Below are 22,352 nucleotides of genomic sequence, written 5' to 3'. Positions count from 1 at the left end.
GCGGGCCGACGGAGAGATGAGGGGCACTAGTGGAGGGTGGCAGTGAGGGAATCCGAGGAAGAGGTCATGGGGTGGGGGGGAGCTATGGAGAGATATGGGGCACTAGTCGAGTGGGGCAGTGAGGGAGTCAGAGGAGGAGGTCATGGGTGGGGGGGGCTATAGAGAAAGGAGGGGCACTAGTGGAGGGTGGTAGTGAGGAAAGCCGGGAGGAGGTTATGGGGTGGGGGGGGGGGAACTACAGAGATGACGGGCACTAGTTAAGGGTGGCTGTGAGGGAATCCGAGGAGGTGGTTATGGGGGGGGGGGGGGGAGAAGCTACAGAGAGATGAGGGACACTGGTGGACAGTGGCATTGAGGAAATCCGAGGAGGAGATCATGGGGTGGGGTGCTATGGAGAAATGAGGGTCACTAGTGGAGGGTGGCAGTGAGGGAATCCAAAGAGGGGGTCACGGGTTTGGGGAACTACGGAGCGATGAGGGGCACTGGTGGAGGGTGGCAGTGAGGGAATCTAAGGAGGAGGTCATGGGGTGGGGGGTGAACTACGGAGCAATGAGGGGCACTGGTGGAGGGTGGCAGTGAGGGAATCTAAGAAGGAGGTCATGGGGTGTGGGGGAGATACCGAGAGATGAGGGGCACTGGTGGAGGGTGGTAGTTAGGGAGTCTGAGGAGGAGGCCATGAGGGGGAGTGGCTACGGAGAGATGAAGGGCACTGTTGGAGGGTGGAAGTTAAGTTATCTACAGAGAAAGAGGTCAAAAAAGAGGTCAAAAAGACTTTTGCACCAGCAAAAGTCTGCCACTAAAGCTGATCCTGCCGTGGCCTTTCTGTTTTCATTTATTTAATTAACAGTCAGGTGATTAGGACAACTGTGGAGCATACTTTAACATGCATGCTAATTACATTTACTGCTATATTCAATGTTTCGAGTTTGAGGGTGATTTTACTATTGTTTATTACTGGGAATAATGAAAGTGGAACTGAATGGCGGCTGATATGGAGCTGGGGCCCAAGGTCAGCTGTGAGATAAGGTTTAATGGAGAGGGTAGGGTAGAAAAGTGGGTAATCAAGCCTGTAAGGGAGTGCACTGCAGAGTCAGGGGTCAGGTGGAGGTAGTAATGAAGAGTTTCTCCCTGAAGGCTCGCACAGAGGGAGCCTGAGTAGTGTCACTTGCTTGATACTCCCACCATAGAAACCTCCTCTTCCCATCAAAGGGACATTACATGGAAGAAAAGCACTTTTTGAGACTGATAACATTTAGAAAGAGACTTGGAAAAGAGTGCGTTTTACTGTGCCCTGTAAGACTAAGGAGAGATAAAGGAGGGCCCAGAAGCAGGCCTGGCTAGATATAGAAGCAATAAATCGGGCCAGCAGTGGCCCACCCGAATGTACCCTTGGCCCACCCAAATAAAAATTCCTGGAGCCGGGCCTGCTAGGGCACCTTGATTTATGCGAAGGGCAGGGGCCTGATTAGGCGGGCTAACGAGGCTCATTTTTTGGGGATAGAAATACTTTGTTTTGGTCATCCAAACATGTTAACCACCCTAGGCCCTCATTACCTCCTCACCACAGTATATATAGTTTATTGTGTATTTACTGGGGCGAGGAAGACCAGGTCTCGGAGTAATCGAGAATACTGGTAAGTAACCGGGACATAAAAAAAAAAAAGACCAGTCCGCCGTTCCAAATGGTGACAAGTGTAATTTTCATTTTGTTTTTATAAACTTTTGATTGAGCTAGACACATTTTTGGTAAAAATCAGCAGACGATTGACTTTCGTGGCAAAGATACGAAATACCATGTTTACTAAGGACTTATTTTAGTATTGTGGCTCACGTGGAAAATGCAGTAACCCCAAGGCTACCAAATTGCATAATTCTACTGGCCTTGGGTAACCTATAAATCTATCTGGACTCGGTTAAAAATCTGTCTGTATTTGAGGGGTGGTGGAGTTGGCAGTTCGTCGGAAGTGCTCCAAGCTTCACAACAAAGTTCTCAAACCGCGTGAAAAGAATGGACTGAAACTAAACCTCTTACCTGCTCTGAGATTAATTTCTCTATAAAATAAACTAGTAATCTTTTTGAAGATTAATAGTGAATAAAGTGGCGGTGAAGTATCGATGTCGATAAAATCAATACTGTTGAGTTGTATAACACTCCCCTGTTCAGTGCCACGGTGGTCTGCTTTACAAATGCACATCATCTGGCAACACTTAGCCATACATCCATATGTATACCTAATGAGCAGAGGATTCAGATACTTTTGGAATGTAAATGAAGTACATGCAAGGTGACATCTGAAGCATTATGCAACTCTAACAAAACATGTTCTTTTTTGGTAGGTACCAGCAATTCCTTTCATGACAAATTAAATTGTGTTCCTTGAAATTCGTAAACAAATGCCATTTTAAAAAAAAAATGTATATAAACAAACTATTTCTGTCCAGCTAGCACCTGGCTCGAGCGCCGTCCAGGCCGGCGACAGTTATGGAAATTGTGTATTTATTAGGATGTTTCCAACTATACTGCGATTTTCCTTTTTAGTAGCTTCTATGCGCTTTTCCACAGCTTCACCCATAACATTTCATAATACTATTTCTTCTTTGATACTTAATATGCAACTTCCTCCCAAAAAGACATAGCTGATGAACACTGAGCTGTTACTACTCGAGAAACACCACTGTTTGTTTAAGAATGTTCTTTATCCTTGGCTTCAGGTACCGTGATGAAATATCTATAATTTGCTTCATCGTAATGAAAAAGTAATGTCCGACAAAGTACGTCAACGCTTCTATATTGTCAGAGGATCTCCTCTGCTTTTTTCATTTTTCAGATTGGTCCATGCTTCCGAGATTGCATAAAATGGAGGTTGTTAAAGTTTTAATCACATTAGTGTTTGTCCTGATGAGGCTTTGTAAGATGTTACAGCTGAGAAAGGGCTGACCACAAGTAAAAGGGGCACAAAACTCATTTTAAATTATCTTTATTGTAGTCTGCCTACAGGAATGTAGATAATAGTCAAAATAGTTATACAACCTGGAGACCCCAAGGTTGAACTACGCCCCCCCCCCCTTCACCTAATCAAGTCAATGACAGACATACTCAAATATTTGCTTGGTTAACGGGTCATGTTTATTCACATCAAACCATTAAAAAAAAAATCTGGAGCTTGACAAAAAATATTTTCAAGTTACACAGTAGGAGGGTTGTCTCATGGAAATTACACAGGATACATTGTAGTTACATCTTATCTAAGAATACAGGGTTAACAAAATGTCATATCAAGATCTACAGATTTTGCGTGAGTCCAACAGGGGGAAAATGAAAGCCACAGCACTTGGGACTTACTTCCCTTAATCTACTCGGACCACACGTGAAATTACCTGTATCGTTGAGGGGTGATCACAGCCCTCATACGCTTGAGGCCCCGCCAACAATGTGCTGTCCTGCCCCTCATCACGATGAAACATGTTATTCCCCCTTCCCCAAGTCAGCTTGCGTGGAACGTTCATATGTGACCAAGCAAAGAAGGCATTTGACAAAGCCCGTCACAACCATGAAAATTCTTGCAATATACACTCCCTGATGTGAGTTGTGCTGGGGGTGCCCATAGAGAAATGCCAAGTCGTCATGGGCATAAATAGCCCACCAACAAAGCAACACTGGGAACGGAAGTGATGTGCCGTCCCCTAAATGTTTTCTGTCCCACATTCACGTGACAAGGAACAGGAAACGTGATCCATGGACCCGTAGCCTCCCTAGAGGGCCAAAGAATCAATAGAGCAGAGAGGGTGCATTTTCACAGGGGCCCCCAGGTTGTAGCGCCACACACTAGCCCAGTAGAGTGCACTTCATATAAGAGCTGGCTAGAAAGTTGATGGTTTGCAAAATCAATTTGGCAATCAAATTTCTGTTTAAAAAACTGTGAAAAGGGTATTTCTTTGTTCTCCCCTTTACTGCTCTACACCCTACAACACAAAATCGAAACATTCAACAATCTTATTTCAAGGTTAAAGATTTCTCACTGTTAGCTCATCCAATAGAGTTATCAAATGATACTAGTTGCTGTAAAATTTTGTCTACAGTTCCTGAGACAAGGTCGATGTTCTTGGATATAAAGCATAGTGCCAATATCGGCAACACTTCTCAGTTCTCGTTGAGCAACATACATAAATAAACCACAAGACATCTTATTAGTTTAGAAAATTGCTGCAGGTTTATTTGCATAACAAATACGCCAACATGGTGGGTTATCTTGCGGGCGATCCAAGGGCAGGCCAGCCCCTCTGCTGCCTGCGCGCCTGGTGAGCCAAATTACACCACGACCGTCGCCAATCAGTGGTTACCAATTTTGGGAGGGGCCACTCCTCCCATCAGTGGACCGCCAGTGCACGCGCTTACTCACATCCCCAAAAAGAGGGGGGCAGAGCGTTCCTGGCAGCCCCGGTTGCTCAGGCCCACAACCGCCTGTAGGACTAACGGGGCGCCGTCGCTCTTCCAGGGGACAACGCTAAGACATCCCTGGGTGTCCTTGGCTTAGCACCCTTGTTGTGCTGCTGCATATAGTACCCTTCTGTACCTTGCAGACTCTGGATTGCCCTGCAACTCCTCCTGCAACACAAAACAAGAAGTTAGATTCTTCCCCTCACCACCCTCTGGCTGTCTGCAGGGTAAGCAGTAGGGCGGGAAACAGCGAGACGGGCAGCAGACAAGAGGCTGCACTGTGGGCGGGGGAAGGTATTTGTACCCTTGTCCTCCCCCCACCATGGCCGGAAGTGATGCGGCCGACTGACCCCCTGGTCCCTAAACCGGTGGCACTATTACACTGACTCGTGTGCCTTCCTGTGGCACTAAGGCGGCCGCCCTGTTAGAAGAGTCCTCTACGTGGACCCCGGGCAGCCTGACAGCTAAACATGGGAAACTATGGATATATGTGACTTCACAGCTTAAGCACGTGTAACAAAATAAAGAATAACGAGATTAGTTGGGGAGGTGGATAGAGTGTAACAATTGTGTATCATAGCTAATAACAATTTCTTGTGTTAAGTCACTTGACTGATTAATGTAAGATCTAGAATTTTCTTTTCATTGTATAATTCTTTGTCTTTCTATTTGTGTATATTATTGGCAATGAAACATGCACTCGGTGGGGGAATAGGGGCTAGAGGAGGGAACCAAGGAGGCGGCTACAAATTATGTGATCTAAAATTTCCATGTCCAGGGCGCACAGTGTGCATATTCTGTTCAGTTTCCTAAGTGGGATTGCAGATTTAAAGTATTGCACCCTGAATCTTTCTCCATAAACTAACATTATTGGTGTTGCATGCAATCAATTTTAGTTGTGCTTACTTGGCAAACCGTGATAAGCTACAGAGGACCCATAAATAAAGCACATATTCCCATTTCTGTGCAAGCATATCTTTAATTGCTGCAATTAGGACACCGATTCTAGCCTGTTATTCAGATTAACCCCCATTTAAACAAAATAACTTTGACAATTTGAGAACCACTTTTAAATCAAGCTTTTATTTATTTTAATATTGCATTTTTCAATGGTTACAATATTGGAATTCCTTTTTGGTAATATCCATTAGTACTAGGCCACTTTACCTCGTTTCAGTCCTTACTAATGAGGCATGTCTGCCTCCAACTGACCGGCATCGTAAAGTTCCAAGAAAAAGTAAATTTTGCCTGTCCACTTCTAATGTGTACAAAGGATCATGATCAAGATATCCTGTTTTTAATGGTCTCAGGAGACAGTCTGCAAACCAGTTACTTTTTCTTTCATATCTGCAGCTGTATGCAATGCGTGGGCTGCAAAAAATCAGACTCCTTTGTAGCCTGTGGAGCAAGAGGACCAAGGTTTATGGATCTTTCTGAAGGGCGACTGGGCTATTTAGTCACCTTTCCTTGCAAAACCAAATAACAACAAATAAAAAAAAAACAATAGTTAATCTGATTTCAGTTAGCACTCTTGTTATGTTATTTTCACCACTATTTGTGTTATTTTGTTATAACATACATTCAGTAATGCATGTATTTAAAACCATATGAATAAATAACACTTCTAAAGTGCAGAGCCTAGCCAGATTTTACACCACTAAAGTCTCTCCATTCAGATGCTGATGTCAGGTTTTATGGTAATAGTCCAAGCCATGCTCTAGCTTGAAGCCTGTGAAAAATGCAAGCAAATACACAAAGCCATACCTTAACTCGATTGACTGGTGTAGCTCAGGCTTTCCGTTGTATGGATGGATGACTCATTTGGCATAGTGTATGCCTACCATATTGAATAATAGTATTTCCAAATGGTGAAGGTATTGAAAGTGGCTCAGGTCTAATAATGGCTGGTATAAGACTTCCTCTCCAACATGCTAACTTTTGCCTTTTGTTGTTTCTCCCTTCTTAATTAAGAACATTCCCTCTCAGTGGATGGAATGTTCTAGTAGCCTTACAGCCCACCTGCCTCTGGCTATAACCGTTAAAGGTCCTCCTCCTCTTTATAGGGCCTATAACTTGGGTTCAAGGCCTTTAACAATGAGTAAAGCCCTAGTCTGTGGGCTATAATTAAGGCTCCCGGTTTTCTGTTTAAACACATTTTTACATATAAATACAGATGGAAAAATATTTTTGTTCCGTCTGTATTTATAAATAGAAAGGGAAAAATAAGACCAAATTGGATTCTGGAATTCTGAAAATTGTTTGGCAATCTGTGTTCCAGCCCAGGGTTGCCTCAGCACGCCCCTCTTCCTGATTGCGGTATATGCCTGCCCAAATTAACACCTGCTGGGCCAATAATCTTTGGTAGGCACGGAAAAATAAGTGTGACCCAAAAAGGTCAGAAAGACTTGGGACATAAACACATTAGGCAAATTAGGTTGCATTAGCTTTCAGATACTCTCCGGCCTTAAAATGTAAACTTTCCTCTATGACTTGGCACCACATGAAGAAACACAAACATACCAGAGAGACAAGACAGCTGGGGCATATCTGTAAGCCCTTTTTCAAGTTAAATAGTTTTTTTCATCATTGCGCGAGGAAGAACTGTGGCCGCAGCAAAACTGTGAGGGATTACTGTATTAAAGTAAATTGTTCAAATGCTACTAGGCAGTAGAAAGTAAAATAAGACAAGTGATACACGCCCAATGTCTTCAAGGCAGAGACTGTAACTTATGGAAAATGTGTTTGCATTAGCGAAGGACTTAGTTTAAAAAAAATGTAAATCAAAAGCTGCCAGCTCACATGGGTGGTGTTGGATATTTTAGGCCTCAGAAATGTGAGGGAAATAGTGCCTGGCAGGACTAATGCAAGTGTCTTTAATTTATTTCTGAAATGAGAGCTTGCTGCTTCAGAGGAGGTTGTTTGCTCTCTCAGCCCATGGATAGTCAATGCGCACCACAGAGCGTGCTGCAGGAAGGAGCATGGAACTGACAATAAGGAGAACGAGGCATCCAATATCTCTAATTTATCATGAAAGTAGACAGCTCTTTTATGACGTCTTTGGCCAGGTCACTGAAAGTGCACAGGTGCACTCGTCTAAATGTGTTTACATCTAATTATCATGGCTAGTGACTGTGTTTTCAATATTGTAACACAGCAGCAGTTCACTAATATTACTGTAAGTAATCTCTGGGACACCACTGTGACTTGTATTACAGAGGGAAAGTTGCAGATGGCTGTATTGTTTACTTAATTTGGTGCATATAAACATATAGCTAGACCTATACCAACCATGTGCACTGTCTATTTAAATAAATGTGTAAAAATACTAGCTGCGATGTCTTTTTTTGCTTGTGACAAAAAAATGCGGCTATATACAGATAAAAAAAAAAGTATGGATAAAGACAGACGGAAATGTTAGAAACCGTAATACCAGGACCCCTAGCTATAATGTGACTCGAATGCATTACTACAGGCTTGATTTTAGGTTTGGCTGCAAGGATGCTCTGTCACAAGGATGGCTGATGTCGTGTTTGCCTTATAACAAGTGTCTTAGAAAATAATGCACATGAAATATAGATGATAGGATATCCGCTATATATGCAACAGAGTATCCCACCCACCAAACTCTTAGGAAATAATGCACATGAAATATAGATGATAGGATATCCGCTACATATGCAACAGAGTATCCCACCCACCAAACTCTTAGGAAATAATGCACATGAAATATGGAGGCTAGGATATCCGCTATATATGCAACAGAGTATCCCACCCACCAAACTCTTAGGAAATAATGCACATTAAATATGGAGGATAGGATATCCGCTACATATGCAACAGAGTATCCCACCCACCAAACACTTAGGAAATACTGCACATTAAATATGGAGGATAGGATATCCGCTTCATATGCAACAGAGTATCCCACCCACCAAACTCTAAATCAGGCCCCTTGTGCCTTTGGCGATTTGCCTATAAAATGATAGATGGTGAGAGAGACATAAAAGGTGAAATCTATGTGGTGTGGAAGTGACAAGTGTCCCAACATTCATTGCTGAAGAGGGAGCCTGCAATCTAAGGGTGAAAGGGAGAAGATGGGTCCTATTTGGTAGATTTCGTGAGACACAAATGAAATCATGGCAATGTGCACAATAAAATAAAATATGGTGTGCTTGTTCCAGAGAGGTTTTCCTTCGTAAGTGGCGGTTGGTGACATGTGGAATTGTTAGGCGCAAGAAAAAAACACATTTTGCAAATTGAGAATAGCAGGGACCGTTTATACAAATGTTGCACACTATTAAAGAGGGGACATGCGCTCTCTGCCAACTGAGAAGCACATCTAAATATCTCTTGGGGCATGGCTGAATGTGCCATTAGAAGTGTGGCTCTTCTGTCAGTCTCCTCTTGCTTAGTGGCCCCTCATTTATTGCTAACTTGGCCGATATATGTACAGTATTATATAGCGCGAACTCAACCAGAGTTTATTGGAGCACTTTACGTGGGCACCCGTTATATTACACAAGGACACATTCATTTTTTTGTGCACAGGAGATTGTGATATGCTGAGAAACATAGGATATTGAGCTGATGCCGGGACTTGAACCTGGTTTCCAAAGTAGTCAGATCTGGCCTTTATGCCACATCCTTATGTGCCTCTGGTCTCTGTATCGAATGCTTGGCATAGAAGCGCCTTAACAGAAAACCAATACTTATAGTGACATTCTAAATCAATGCAAACCCTAAACAGTGTTTTTATAAATGGACCTTGTATATTCAGAACAGCTCTTTAACAAACGCACCCACCCCCAGTATGAGTTTATATTTTTCCATTGGTCATAATGAGTATAACTTGCCTCTGTGCCCTAGGCTTCAAAGGTCCAGCTGTCCCTATTTCCTCGACTCTCTTTTCAGTGAAAATGTCTTTGCTTCTCTGAATCTGTTGCTTTCTCATCCTACTGTCTTGTGCGGGTTGACCCTTGGCTCCCCTCACTACTCTCTGCATTCGGTTCTACATTTCTGATGGCATTTCCTGTCGGAGTTAAGGGGCTGCTTTCTTACACTGGTGCAGGCCGCTTCTACTACCTTGCAGTGGCACCATGTCACCCCCCCTAGTCACATTTCCTATGCACACTATATGCACAAATATACTGAAGTGAAAGGCACCCCGCCACCCAAGCCCCACCTTTACCCCGGTCTGTCACTATTTCTATGCACACTATATGTGCACACTGTTCCCGGCTGGGCGCTTCTCTCACCACTGCGCCAGACCATCTCCTGGTCTTCACCTATGCATCTCTGTAGCCTTATTTTAATAAACCACTGTGCATCTCTGCACTAAGCTGTGCAAACACAGCAGTCTATTATCTGGTGTGTGTCCTATGAAGTGTTCTCTGCACATACGGTTTGAATACAGCTTTAACTGGGAAACACTATTTGAGGCAAATAAGTGAAAACATATTGCCAGAAGAAAAATGGATGCCCCAGCTCAAATGATTATTGACTTACGTTGTCCAACACACACCTTGCCCCACTGATGGACCCAGCCACACACCTCTCTTTGGGAGTTCACTTTCCATTGATTACTGAATAATGGAGGGGCTCTTTGTTCAATGGATTGGCAGCTCTCGAAGTTTTGAAGTGTTTCCAGGCTTGTGCTCAGTGCACCAACCCTTCCAATCATTTCCTCCTTCATGTAAATGCCTGATACGCTTTCATGGATCAAGGGTGAGAGTGCCTGCGTAAGGAGCGCAGCATGCTACAATAGCATCCAGCGGAATTACAGTGCAAGCAAGAGACAAATACATTTTTTCACTTTCCACACTGGCTGCGGCATGTCCTCTATATTTCTGGCACCAGACTCCTCGGAGCACAAGGTCCATCCAATCCAGACGCAGCTTACATGTGTTAACAATGTTAAGCTGCATGAGTGAAGTGTCTGGATTGGCTGGAGCAGGTTGGCTCAGTGCTCCAAAAACCCCTGGAGGCCTGCACCTGCTCTTAACTCGACTGTATAAGACAGATAGGTTGGAGAGGTTTGAATTGCTCACGTCAGGCTGGCCGAAGCAAGATAGCCTGCCAAACAAGGCCTGCTCTCTACAAACTGAAGTGGCCACTCCTCATTGCTACCAATCAGCAACAATGAAGCACTGGCCCTGTCCCACACTCACTCGGCAGAGTAAAAAATAAACTGGTAATAAAATCATGTAAAACAAATATATTTTAATTGCACATTTTCAATAAATACTTAAACACCAACCCCCCTTCCCCGCCTCCCACGCTCATAAGTATCGACCACTGATCTGCCCATTCTCAAGGAGACTCCAAAACTTTCCACATGGCTTGATGTACATTCATACATACATACAGAGTTATTATCTCGATCTAACAATTTACCCATTAACAAACGATCGCCTGTAATTTAAAGTGCATTTCACGGAGGTAGACAATTTAGATGAGGCCATTCCCAAGAAAGCCGAAATCATACATATCATTCAGTCTACCCCATTTGCGTGGGGGCCATATGTACCTATAAAACTCTTCACATGGAGCAATATAAATTCACATACATATACAGTCATATTCTCAACAAACATTTTAACAATTAAAAATTAACTTGAGTGATTTCAAGTGCATTGTATTATGTAGCCAATGTACCTAGAGTCCCCCAAGAGATCAACGTTTTTTACATATGAAACCATCTACCTCACTTGTGTGAGTCTTGTGTGATTTCTAGTACATTGTGCACATACAAATATTATATACAGATTCCCCCAGAAAACGCTAGGCATGCTTAATCTAACCCAATTAATTAGGGGTGCCCATATTTTGATTTCTTTCCCCTTTGCCTGTCTACCTTGTCTAGCATAGACTGCTTCCTCCAGATTATAAACTGACAATAGCCGACCCAGCCATTGTTGAAACGGTGGTGGGTTCAGGTCCAGCCAGACAGAGGCTATTGTCAGTCGTAAAATTGCCATTGCAACACCAAGAAAATACTCTACCTCCTGTGAGATTTCTTCTTTTTACACTCCTGATAGAAAAAGGCTTGAGGTCAGACTTACATTTATTTACCATTTACACTCAAAAAAACCTTGTGATTTCCTTCTTTAAGGAATTCAGGGTGCTACAAGTGGCAAATGTGGACTATGCCAGCACAAGACACAGAGCAGTGGGGACATCTAGTTCATTAGCCCCTAACCCATTTAGCTAACCTGGCAGGTGTATAATATAACAAAAAGCAGGTCACATCGGATCTTACCTCGTTTCCCGGAGCCCAGACTGGTGGTCCTGCTGCCTGCCTCATCGTCAGTTGCTCCTGGGTCCCTGACGCTGCGTGTCTCCCCTGCCGCCGCCCCACACCATCGCGGCCACAGCAAGGGGAGACTACAGCTCCCAGGGTGCTTTGCTGTTCCTTCCTGCCCTTCTCGCGCCCGGAGGCGTAGAAAAACTCAGAGGCTCCCTCGGTGGAGCGGGTGCCACATCGGATCTTACCTCGTTTCCCGAAGCCCAGACTGGTGGTCCTGCTGCCTGCCTCATCGCCAGTTGCTCCTGGGTCCCTGACGCTGCGTGTCTCCCCTGCCGCCGCCCCACGCCATCGCGGCCGCAGCAAGGGGAGACTACAGCTCCCAGGGTGCTTTGCTGTTCCTTCCTGCCCTTCTCGCGCCCGGAGGCGTAGAAAAACTCAGAGGCTCCCTCGGTGGAGCGGGTGCCACATCGGATCTTACCTCGTTTCCCGAAGCCCAGACTGGTGGTCCTGCTGCCTGCCTCATCGTCAGTTGCTCCTGGGTCCCTGACGCTGCATGTCTCCCCTGCCGCCGCCCCACGCCATCGCGGCCGCAGCAAGGGGAGACTACAGCTCCCAGGGTGCTTTGCTGTTCCTTCCTGCCCTTCTCGCGCCCGGAGGCGTAGAAAAACTCAGAGGCTCCCTCCGCGTCGCGGGACGCGCGCAGGCGACGCTGGGCTAAGCCCGGGCAAAGGGCGGGCCCTCTGTAGCCCTCAGGAGCCGAGGGAGACCGGGCCGGGCTCACCCCCTTAAAGGTGCTTGTGAACTTATTTGAACATACTAATTCGTGAGCTCCTTTGATCTGTGTACTTTGCTCTTTTTGCATGTTTTGCACATAGCGAGCTACCTTATATATAGCTGTTAACTCGACCCATAGTCCAACCACAGCGATATTATTATTAACATGGCTGGAGGCGCTAATAAGGGTACCCTAGATAGTTTTTTTATTTAGGGTCACCTCGAGATTAGAACGGGAATCAATCCTTGCTGAACTGAGGGCAAAGCGCCGTAGCTCTATTGAGCTTATTAAAAACACGCCATCCCTCGTGGGTTCTGTGCACTCAGCCACTTCCCCACTTAGGAGTTGCCACTCCCAAAATGCAGTCCTAGATAATTCTAGCAACGATGATCTCTCAATCCTACCACGAAATTTAACCTCCTTACCCGAATTAAATAATGACCAGTCCCCAACTGCTCCACCTCTACTCCTTAATTCAGCTCCTGAGCCAGTACTCTCAATTGAGTCACCACCACAAGCTGTTAAGCCTCCACCTCAAAAGGCTAACACACCTAGACAATCCAAATTTTCAGGTCCACCACCTAGTAAAAGGAGAAAGAGAGGTAGTGAGCCGTTAAAGAGAAAACAAAAGTGCAACCACTCTGATTTGGTTCCAACTGCTAAGGGTCCTGTAACTTGTACTGATAAAACATCTCTCCCAGTTACTTCCGTTCCTTGCTTACCAAATGATATATCTATTGCGGAGGTATTGGGTAATGTTGAACAGCTATTTAGATCTCTCATCTTACCTATTCTTGAGAGATTAAAAATAATAGTTAATAGACTTGATAATGTAGAATCGCTAATAGGTAATAACAGGGAATTAATCAAGAATTTTGCAAAGCCAGTGATGGCGCCCCCTATTACTACAGCACCTGTTGTACCGCCCCCCATTGTACCATCCATAACTCTATTCCTCAAAATCATCCAAGTATTAACAATCTAAATAATAAAAGCATAGGAAGAGTCATTACCTCTAAATCATTGCAACACTTTACTTCAAATAAAGATAGAGAGTCTCTGAGGGAAGATAACTTAATTCAATCTGGTACAACACGTGATAAAAAAGGTAAAATTCCATCTCCTACTGTAAAGAAACGCAAGGGGCTCAAATTAGAACTGCCACCTGAAGCAGTTCCCCTTGTGGTTGTTCTTGCGGGAGTCCCAGCATTAAAAGAGGGGACAACCGAAGGCTACTCGCAGTTAAAAAATAAAGTTATTCATTGGCTTGGTCAGAATCGCCCTCTTCCTTTGTATATAAATGGCGAAATTTTACATGTACGGCGTCTCTCTTGGTTGGGAAACATACCTAAGAATATAAACGGGGATATTGTTATTATTAATTTCAGAGATCCCAGAGCCGTCCGCCATATTCTTAATTGGCATATGAACAATGCGAGGTCTTTTATTTCTACCTGGGAATTGACTTATTTTTACCCAAGAACTCAAATAGTTCCCACTGCTAATCCAGGGGTTCCACTTTGTAAACAGTCCAATCCTGTCATTTCTCTTGGAAACCGCTATGAGGTTCTAGCAAATCTTGAAGAAGTGGATTGACATAATCACCATAAGGGCTCAATGATAGACATCCAAGAGACTTCTTTTGATTTACCTTCCCCTCCCAATGAGTTAGGAAACTTACAACTAGAAACAAGTGTTGGTATTTGTATTAATCCCCTTATTTCCCTTGATCCTCCTTTATTAACTAACCCCCCGTTTGGCACTGGGGATAATATGGGGAAGCTACTTTCATGGAATATTGCTGGGCTGGCCGCTAAACTGATATCTGATGATTGGCTTTGTTTTGTTAATAATTTTGACCTATGTATATTTCAAGAGACCTGGCTATGTGAACCATCTTTTGCTCAGGGATATTTAAATTACTCTGTGCCTGCATTAAAAGGTCTAAAGGAGGAGACCTATGGGTGGATTAACTATATGGGTCCGTCAGAGTCTAAAGTTAGTTGTCAAAGCCATTGACACCAGCCATAGAGACATACAATTAATCAGAATGAACTTAGACAAATTGGGAATGCTTGATATTTACAATGTTTATGTGAGGAGTAACAGGGGAGGGAGATCTGAGGTTTTAGCGGCCTTGGGACGTCTCCTTGATATTCACTCTCTAAACAATAACATTGTCATTGCGGGTGATTTTAACAGAACATTCGAACCCCTAGTTACTGAAGACGATTTTCTTGGGGACGAAGATGATCGGCAATGGGGAGTTCCCAAGCTGGGGCTCAAATCGGTTGTGCGTTGGACCGATGATGTGATTAGTTTGAATGCCCTTTGCTATGAAAAGGGCTTAAGAACTCTAAACGGGAGGACTCGAAGTGATAAAAATGGGTCTAGTACATTTGATAACGGGCGACACAAAAGTAGAATTGACTATGTTTTATGCAGTCTTAAACTATGGCGGTTGATCTGCGACATGGAGGTTGTTTGGAGGAGTGAGAGTGATCACAACCCCCTGTGTGCAGATCACAAATGGTGGTCTTTCACCAACAGGACCATTGGCCCGATTGAGCTTGCCCCTCCTTTGACTGTCCCCACTAATGATATGCGCAGATTAAGGTGGGCGAACATAGTGACCAACCAACTGGCCATTGCTAACATCAGCGGCGAAGTAGATAAAGCAATACTAGCCATTGAGCATATTAATTCATCTAGCACCGGGTTGGCCAGAGTAGTCGAAATACACGACTCCCTCTTTTGTGCAATAAAAAACCACTTCCTTAAGCCTGTGAAAAATAAAGGAAAGAGAGCCCCAAAGCCTGCAAAGTGGTACAATGACCAATGTAGAGATGCTCGACTAGCTCTAGGAACCGCCATAAAGGGGAGGCAGTCTACTGCCATTCGGTTTGCTAGAAAGGAATATAAAGCTAGTATATCAAAGGCAAAGAAAGCCTGGGATGAGCATCATTGGTCTGAGCTAAAGATAGCTACTGACAGGAATGATTCCAGGTTATTCTGGAGCATCGTTAAGTGGGGAAGTTCGGGTTTACCCGTACCCCCAAATAACAATGTACCGGAAGATGAGTGGGTAAAATTCTTTAATAATCAGTATGCTGACCCAAATAAAGTCGTCACAGGGTCAGATATAAGTTTAATTCAATTTAAAGAAAATTTCTTTTAGTATCAAAGAGATTATGATGGCCCTCAGCTCAGTGTCTGGTGGACACGCCCCAGGACTTGATGGTGTCCCAGCTGATGTCTTTATCAATGATAAAGAGCGCTGGTGTAAGTATATACATCTTTCCTATTAATGCAATTGCGCAGGGCGCAGCGGTACCAACATCTTGGCAGGGTGCGGTAATATACCCGTGTTCAAGAAAGGCGACCGGTCCCAGCCGGGCAACTATAGACCGATAAGCCTTATTGACACTATCCAAAAGGTTGTGGGGCACGTGATTGTCAATAGTCTCCTTGACTGGGCAGAGGAGACCAATGCCCTGTCACCCTTCCAGGCAGGATTCTGTCGGTCCACAAGCACGGTGGACCAGGTTTTCCGCTTTACCCTGTTGCAATGGAGGACCGTGGTGCTGGGCGAGGGCAGCTTGTACGCAGTTTTTGTTGATCTGCGGGCTGCCTTCGACCTAGTTCCCCGGACCAAGCTGTGGTTGGTTCTTAAGAACCAGGGTCTACCAGAAGAGTTACTGTCACTAATAATGAGGCTTCATGAAACAAATTTTGCCAAAATTCAGTGGGGGGGACCGGGTTCGGTGACTGTGGATTTTCCAGTTGAACAGGGTGTTCGACAAGGATGTTCAATGGCTCCCATTCTTTTTACATTGTACATCAACGATGTTGTTGCCCGTATGCTCTCTGCACAGGTGGATGCTCCCTCTATAGCTGGCTCAAAAATGCCTATTTTAATGTTTGCAGACGACACGGTTATTTTATCTAAGACTCCAAGCGGTCTGCAGTGTGCTTTGTCTATTTTTGACCAATTTTGTAGGGAGTATGGCTTAGATGTCAACACAGCTAAAACTAAACTTATGACTTTTAACGTAGCTTTAAATCCAAAATCACTATGATGGCCGCCCGCTAGAGGTGGTGAATACTTTTACGTACCTAGGACTACACATATCTAGTGAGAATAGATGGCGTCAGCATATAGATATTGCTACACTTAGACATAGGCAATTGTCCGGTGCCATTAGCTCAGAGCACAGAAAATCTTTGACCAAACCAGTAAAACCTGTACTTCAGGTTTACGAAGCGAAGGCTCTAGGCTCTGCACTCTACGGGGCTGAGCTATGGGGCTTCGAGAAGGTGGCTGCACTTCAAACCTCGGAAAATAAATTTTTCCGGGCAATAACCGGTGTCCCTAAAAGTTCACCTTTGTTGCCCCTTAGATATGACCTGGGTAGAAGAGCAGTCACAGATTTGGTTAGGCTCCGTCCGATTTTGTATTGGCGAAGGCTATGGATGACACCAGTGCTCTCCCACTATGCCGAGGGGTTCCTAGATATTATTAGAATAGATGTATTCCACAAAATTGGGTGGCTTAAATCACTCAAGTTAACTTTGACTGAGCTTGGTTTGTGCTCGCTTTGAGAAGATCCTGTGGGAGCAACTTTTCCATCTAAAAGCACTCTGAAAGAAATTTATTGGGAGATGGTAGCCTCTCGGAATTGGAATAGTTCTAGCGCTGGATCTATGGCTGGAGGATTTCTAGAAGCTAAGATGTATCCTTGCCTGGAACCCTATTGGGATATCATAACTAGACCAGGTGACAGACAGCTCCTTTTTCAACTAAGAGCAGGTGCACTACCCCTCAGATATTTGGTAGCCAAATGGGAAGGTGGATCCTGTGATAGCTGTCCTGCATGTGGCACCACCAAAGAAACTATTGGTCATTTTCTATTTTCTTGTAAAGTCTATCTGGTTCCAAGACGCATTTGGTTATCTCCGATGTGTAAAAACTTGGGGACTACTAGTAGTATTGTTGCTCTGCGTATTATACGCACCAGCACTTTGTCATGGATTACAATAGCTACCGCAAAGTATCTTGGATGGGCGTGGTCGATTAGACAGAGACTGCTAGTCACTTGACTATTCTCTGTTATGATCCCTTGTCTATATTTCCAACTTGTATTCTTTTAAAAAAAACAAGAAATTTTTAACCAAGATAAATTTCAAACTTTTTATCATTTTTTAACTGTCTAATAGGTATAGCACGCAATTCTTAAATCAGAACTGTCAATCAAGTTAGAAATTGTAAAACATATGTCTTGTATTCTGATATCATGTGGCTGTAAACTTAATTCTATTTTAAAACGTTGTATGAATTTTAATTCTTTTTTTCTGTTGTATGTATTCTGCTTTTATGATTGAAATCTCGAATAAAGCATACTTCGACTTGAAAAAAAATATGACAAAAAGCAGGTCTTAAACTGCGCTTGCACATTAGCTGACATAAAAACAGTTTGTGATAGAGTAAGAGGTTTATAAAAGTCTGAATCGGTTATCAATTTCTCTTGCCATTTTTAAAGAGAACTTATCTAGATCATCCTTTTTCTCAGAATTTAGGAGTGACATCATTTTCCAAGACTACTATTGCTCAGAGATATTAATTTCTCAACCAATTTGTTTCTACCAAAACCCACAGGGCCACTCCCCTCATGCAGAAGATACTCCCTAACTTAAAGATACTTGAACTCCCCATGATTAATACCAAACTCATTCTTTAGATCCTCAAATGTAACAACGCCAAAGGGAGAGTAAACAAAAACCTTGTCAATGCCTACTTGCGACCACCTTTTGGATACACTGATCCCTAAAAATGAAAGGGAAATTTCTGGGTGTTCTGAAGAAGAGTATAGATGTTCACTCTTCCTATTCCCATCGGTTTATGCACCAAGGCCCACACCTTATAAGCTCCCAGAAGGCACTTAAAATGTACATTTCTTATAGTAATTAAACTCTAATTGTCTCTAAAAACAGCCCCATGCATCATTGTCAATTAATAACTCTTAAGTCGAGGGAATAATATTTGTGCGCCCTGTTAATGTGTGGTTCCCGAAGTAATATAGTACTATATTGTAACATAGTGGCCCAATAATACAGTTTGGTGTTTGGTAAATCCCTCCCTCCTTTTTCTTTCAAAAGTGAGAGAGAGTTTAGTGCCCTTCTAGGTTTGGAATAAGCCCATAAAAATATTGAGAACACTACCTCAAGTATCCTCAACCAATAATTTGAAAATTCTAAGGAAATCGATATAAATGAATTTTAGGGAAAAAAATCATTTTGATTATTTTACATCTTCCACAACTGTAAAATGTAGGTTGTTCAATCGGACAAGCTCCTTTTTTGTTTTCTCTATAAGAGGGTCCAGATTATCTTTGACAATTTTGTCTACTTCCGATGAAATGCAAATGGGCAAAGCACTACGCTACCCTTGCGAAGTTTGCGCCACTTCGCACTACGCAAATTGCACGTAGCACAGAGCAAACACCCGTAGCAGTCATTTTTTGCTTGCTCGCGGTCCTCAACGTCAAGTTGGCGACCGCGAGCAAGCAAAATGACATCCCGGCGAGGCTTTGTCCTCGTTCGCAATCAGTAGCATCAAGTTGCCGATCGAGAGCGTGGAAAATAAACCTCCCGGCGAGCTTCTCAATGTGGGGAGTTCAGGTTTCTCATTGCGAGAGGTCACGTATGCTCGCGATGAGAAACTACCAGTCTGCGTTGAGAAAGCTGCCGCACGAGTAGAAATCTACTCGAGCGGGAGAAAACGACCGCTTGCACTGTGCAAGATGCAGTTTGCCCTGATTGCACAGTGTGGACAAGCATCCGGCACTGTGCAATCAGTGCGAACAGCATCTTGCACAGTGCACTACGCAGTTTGCGAAGCTACGTGTAGCTCGCATAGCGTGAAGTGCACGTAGCTATGCGTAGCGCTATGTCGCAAACTACGCCCAGGGTTACCCAAATAGACCGCTTTTTTAACCACTCACTTATCAACCATCAAGATCTTATCGTTCTTGACAACTTGGGTCTAGTCTTTGTTCAAAGAATGTCCTGAGATCTCCCTGAATTGGGCAGCTTCCTTTCCAATTATTTTAAGAGCCATTTCTGGCTTGGGGGTCACTAAGGCTATATTGTCACTACATGCTAAAATGTTATCGTATCCTTGTACTACCATTGGTGGAATTGCTGTGTTTTGCTCTAATTTGCGTATAAGCGGATCGATATACATTGCAAACAGAAGGGGGGCAGGGACACCCTTTTCTGGTCCCCCTTGTAATCTCAATGTTTTCTGTTGTCACCTGAGACAAAAAATTGGCTTCCGGTTTATAATATAGCGCTTTTACAGCCTTCAACAACCCTCGTCCGATACCGATCGACTGCCAGAGAAAGTGCCAGGAGACCCTATGAAATGCCTTTTCTGCATCAAGTAAGATCAAGGCCTTTGGGTACCCTGACACCTGTACTGCATCAAGCAGCGTAATCACTCTCCTAATATGATCTGTTTTGTCCCTCCCTGCTATAAAACCATGTTCTCGGCTGGACACTATCTTTGGTATCACCTGTGCTAGCCATGCTGCTAGCACCTTTAGAATAGACCTTTGCGTCCCCATTCATTAAAGTTATTGGACAATATGAGCCAAGTTCTACAGCAGTTTTATTCTTTCTTAAGAAAGATTTTGGCCCTAAACCACGAACCTGGAAGGGGAGCTCCGCTATAGATTTGGTTGAATAATTCAGCAATATTATCTTTTATTTGTGGTGCTAATATTTTATCAAATACCACAGGGATTGCATCGGTCCCAGCAGCCTTTTCAGAGGATAAGCAAGACAATGCAGAATGGATCTCATCCCATTGTACTGCCCTTTCAAGGTGCTCTTTTTTTCTGTGGTCAATTTGTATAAAGGTACTCTGTTCAAAATAGTCTATCTGCACTGAGCTGGTTGTTATTTTTTCAGTATATAAAAGATGATTATATGTCCTAAAGGCATCCCTGATCTTGCTGGGCTCAAACTACCCAAAAGAGGGGTCTCAAATGTCTCTAACTTCATTTGCTACACTTCTCTGTCTAGCTCTCCTATCCAGATGATGCCCTGCTCGTTCATTACATTAATGCATATCTTCCCTTCAAACTGTAAGCTTTTATGCTGCCCTGTTTTCAAATATCTCATTAAGCGCCACCCTTGCTGAAATCACCCCTATTTGAGACTCCCTCATTTCTCCTCCCTTTTGAACTACTCTAACAAATTCTCATTAGCAGCAGCTAGAATATCTTGTTTGTTTTGAATACGTTGTTTTTCTTTCTTTCCATTGCTCAATGAGAACCCCCCCCCTTTACACGCCTTCAGCGTGTCCCAATCAACTCCTATTGGTGCACTACCAATATTCTCTTTAAAATATCTGAATCTAGTTTCTCATATATCTACAGTAATCCTCATTTGCAATCAGGGCCCCCTCAAAACTCCAGTTAGTTTTAATTTTCCTCCTGACCGCCTGAATCTCCAGAACTAAAGGTTCATGGTCCAAAAGAAAACACAGATATTGTTCAATCCTACAGTTCATTGTGAGTGTATTCAAAATAAAAAAATAGTCCAAATGGGCTTGCGACCCATGCGTGGCAGAGTAATGTGTACCTGTGCTCTAGAGGTCTCTTCCTGCTCTAGAGGTCTCTTCCTGCTCAAACATCAATGAGCCCATGATCTTTACAGATACTTTCTAGGGTACAAAATACTCTGGGTTTCCGACCTGTGTATTTTTTATGTTTGCCAATATCCCAATCACTAGGCAAATTAATATTAAAGTCCTCACATTAATTTATTGGCAAAGGCCAGTAAGTTGGCTGATTACATAAGCAATCGATAAAATGAGGATCATCCGGAATGCTCCCATACACAGAACATAGAGGGAATTTAGCTCAATTTTTTAGACTGACACCCTGAGATCACCTATTTACCTTGTCTATCAACCCGCACTTGCGAAAACCGTATCTTGTTACCTCAAGCTAAAATTTCCACCCCCATTCATACACCTTGTGTGGTCCCAAATTAGCTTGTAGCCAAGAGAATCTAATACATCTCTGCGATTCTTCAATATGGGTCTCTTGAAAACCAAACAATATCTGCCTTCAACGTTTGAAGACCTAATGAGACTCTAGCTCTTTTTTGACATAATTCAGCCTCCATATATCAATACTTGATTTTCATGGCTGAGACTTGAGACTTGTTTCTAACATTCAGATATAATTTGAGTAAAGCTCCACCATAATTCACATTACACAGTTAATTGTTCTGTCCTCTTCCCTTCTGAGGGTGTGGCATCCCCCCTCCCTCCCCTCCCCACCCCCAAACCCCTGAGTGCCTCCACCATACAAAACTAAAGCACCTCCTCCCTCCACCCTCCCCCAACATGTGAGATATCAAGCCTAGCCTGTGTGAGGTTGTCTGTATTAACACTCGCCAATCCCCACGTTATAATTTCCTCATGATCAATCTGTCTGCTACTACCTTTCCTAATATCACCATGATTCACAAGCCATACACTATCAGTTTAAAAAATATATATATCCTTGGGATATCTATCTTCTCTTGTCTTAAGGTTTTCATTTCCCCATTTCCAAACCGTAAATTTCTCCTTTCTGCCCCCTTTAAAGCTTAAATTATTTGACCTTATCTCAAATATCATACCTCCACCATCAGTTCCTTTAGATATTTCTGCCCTGAATCTCAGAAAAAAAACTACCGGTACACCCCTTAAATTTTTTTCCAGTTTTATAGCATTTTGTATACATGCCTCAGCTCCCAGCTTCTGTAAAGGTGTGAACATTTGCCTCAAATGCCACCTGTGCTCCACCGTAGCATGAGCAAAGTATGGTCTTGCAAAA

The sequence above is a fragment of the Triturus cristatus genome, chromosome 10 (assembly GCF_964204655.1).
Source record: "Triturus cristatus chromosome 10, aTriCri1.1, whole genome shotgun sequence".
Lineage (NCBI taxonomy): Eukaryota > Metazoa > Chordata > Amphibia > Caudata > Salamandridae > Triturus > Triturus cristatus.
Note: the sequence above shows the minus strand (reverse complement) of the source record.